Below are 3,170 nucleotides of genomic sequence, written 5' to 3' on the forward strand. Positions count from 1 at the left end.
GGCTGTGCCTCCCCCTCCGGGCCGCAGCGTGCGAATGCCGGGGTGAAATGCCGAGAAGACTTGAGCCCTGCTCTTAGAAAGCAGGGCACGGCCCGGCGCTGAGAGCCAGCCAGGGTGCAGTGGTCCTGCGGGCCACGCCCTCCCAGGGAGGCAGCACCACAGGCCAGGGCCCAACTTCCTGCACGCTGTGCACCCCTGGACAAGTCACTCAGCCTTTCTGAGCTGCGATCTTTAAACTGTGCCTATTTGCAAGGCACAGTTACAGAGAGAGGGAGAACTTCCATCCACTGGCTCTCTCCCCAAACGGCTGGGCCAGGCTGAAGCCACGAACCAGGAGCTCCATCCAGGTCTCCCGTGTGGGTGCAGGGGCCCAAGCACTGGCCCGTCTTCTGCCGCCTTCCCAGGCGCATTCACAGGGAGCCGGGTGGGAAGTGGGGCACCCAGGGCAGGGTCATCCGGTGTCCTGGGTGCTGGCTGAACAACACCGGGCCGTATCACCTAAGTAGGTGTGAACGTGAACCCTGCCTTGCAAGGCAGGGATGGGGGGCGGGTGCACGGTGCTGGGGCCAGGGCAGTAGTGAGGACAGTGAACCAATGTGGTGGGCGGTCCTGGTGGGCTCAGCCTGGCCATGGTGGGAGCAGGAGGACCCGAGGCCCGAGGGGGGTGGGGAGACTGAGGAGCCAGCCCCGCCCCCACTTTTTCTCGGTGGTCACCACAGCAGATCTTTCTGGAATGTAGCACCCCTGGCCCCCCCAGGAAGGTCCCCTGCATCCCCGCCCCCAGGGCCATGCCACTGGCAGGTCGCGAACGGCTGGGGGCCCGGGGCTGCTGCCTGGGTCCCGGGCAGAGCAAGTTCGAGGCCAGAGCGTGCGGGGTGGGCTCTCGGTCGGGGCGGCCTGGGCTTCCGCTGCGCGCCCCACACGCTCCCCAAGAGCCGTGTGCGCCCGGCAGCTCCCCCTGGCGAGCCCGAGCTGGGGCTGAGCTCCGGGCCTGGGAGTGCGCGGGCTGCGGAGAGGCCCATGGCGTCCCCTGCTGGCCGCGGAGGGAAGTGCAGCCGCAGCCACCAGCCGCCGGGGGCGCCCGCCCTGGGGTTTGAAGCCCTGTAGACACCCGTGGGAACACCCTCCCGTGAGCCACAGGATGAGGAGAAACAGCTAATGATGCTCCACTAAAACCGCACACACGGCTACTGGCCCACCCCCTCCCTGGTCCCCACTCCCGGCACCTGCTCGGGACCAGGAGGCTTCCTAGTCCTGGGTACCTCGGGGGAAGGAACCTGTCACAGTAGGGTGACAGCTGGGACTCTGGCAGCCCCTTTGGGCTGGAGGCACTGAGTCAGGAGCTTTTCAGGCTCCCTAAGTGAGAAGTCTTAGGTTTGGGGGGGGGGCAGCACAGCGCCCTGAGCCTGGGAAGCTGCAGTGGCCGGGCTGGGGGTGCAGCTCCGGGCCCTGGGCCTCCAGCCCTCTCGGCCTCCTCCTTCCTCACACGGCTCAGAGAGCAGCTCCATCTCCTCCGCCCAAAGACGCTGTTGTTCGTTTATTAATACTTGTTTTTCCAAAACTTTTTTTTTTTCATTTTATTTGAAAGGCACAGAGACAGAGAGAGATCTTCCATCTGCTGGTTCACTCCCCGGAAGCCCTCAACAGCCGAGGCTGGGCCAGGCCAAAGCCAGGAGTCTGGAACTCCATCCAGGTCTCCCCCGTGGGTGTCAGGGGCCCAAGTACTTGAACCACGGTGTGCTGCCCCCCAGGGTGCAGCTTGGCAGGGGGCTGCGTTGGAAGTAAGGGGGTAGGCACCCCTTAGGGGGTCCCGTTGGCCCTGGGGGTAACACCTGCCCCAAGCCTTTCTCCGTCCTGTGCGTGGGCGGCGCTCTCATTCGAGGCCACCACGTAAGCCCTCGGCTGCCCTGCGGGAGGCGCCCACCTGTGGTCCAACCAGCTCCACGGTGTGGTCCTGCACCGCTGCCCCCGTTTCCACAGTCGCTGGCAAAGGGCCGAGCCGCCAGCCCCAGACAACTTCCTGTGGCTTCTGGCTTTGTCGCCATGGGGTCTCTGTGCCCCCCGCAGCAGCCTGGGGGCGGGTCCTTGGGGCCTGCTCACGTGGGCAGATGGAGCCACTGTTGTCCGAGGGGAGGCACCAGGGCAGGGCAGTTTTGGTAGGAGGTGTGTGGGAGGCGACTGGGCTCTGCAGATGGCAAAGATGTCGGCTGGGACCGGAAGTGGGGGTTGCATGAGGTCCCTGAGCACAGAGCTTGGGAAGAGAGAGTGAGGCCTGGGGCTGGCACTGTGGCATAGTGGGTAAGGCCCCGCCCTGCAGTGCCGGCATCCCATAGGGCACCGGTTCTGGTCCCGGCTACTCCACTTCCCATCCAGCTCTCTGCTGTGGCCTGGGAAGGCAGTGGAGGATGGCCCAAGTCCTTGGGCCCCTGCACCTGCATGGGAGACTCGGAGAAAGCTGCTGTCTCCTGGCTTCGGATCAGCCCAACTCCAGCCATTGCGGCCATGTGGGGAGTGAACCAGAGAATGGAAGACCTCCTTCTCTCTCTCTCTCTCTCTCTCTCGCTCTCGCTCTCGCTCTTGCTCTGCCTCTCTGTAATTCTGCCTTTCAAGTAAATAAATCTTTAAAAAAAAGGACATCACTATTAATATTTAGAAAAAAAAGAGTGAGCCCTGGAGCCAGGGGCCCTGAAGCTGGGCTGAAGGGAGGGGAGAGATTTTCTGGGTGGCCACGGCCGGCTGCGCGGGCCACGCTCCTGGGGTCCCGAGCCCTGAGGACAGCCAGCAGTGGGAGAGCCGCCCAGGGTGTGACGAGGCCTGTTCAGGGCGGGGTCTGCAGAAGCCAGAGGTGGGGCAGAGGGCCGAGTGGAGTGGGGAGACAGCAGTGCCAGCCAAGCACGGCCTGAGCCCTGGCAGAGGGGCAGAGAGGGGCCTGGCGGGTGTGGGGGGGAGGCTGCAGGAGGGAGGTCCCCAGCGAAGAGAAAGAGGCGACTCCTTTCTTGGTTTTGGGGGCCCAAAAGGCCAAGATGGAGGTGCTGGCACATTTGGAGTCTGGGGTACCAGCCCTAGACAGCCCCCTCCTCACCTTGTTCTCATGTGGTGGGAGGGGCCGGGGTCTCTCTAGGGTCCCCTTGACAACGACCCCAGCCCCGTTCAGGAGGGCTCCAGGCTCA

The sequence above is a fragment of the Lepus europaeus genome, chromosome 18 (assembly GCF_033115175.1).
Source record: "Lepus europaeus isolate LE1 chromosome 18, mLepTim1.pri, whole genome shotgun sequence".
Classification (NCBI taxonomy): Eukaryota; Metazoa; Chordata; class Mammalia; order Lagomorpha; family Leporidae; genus Lepus; species Lepus europaeus.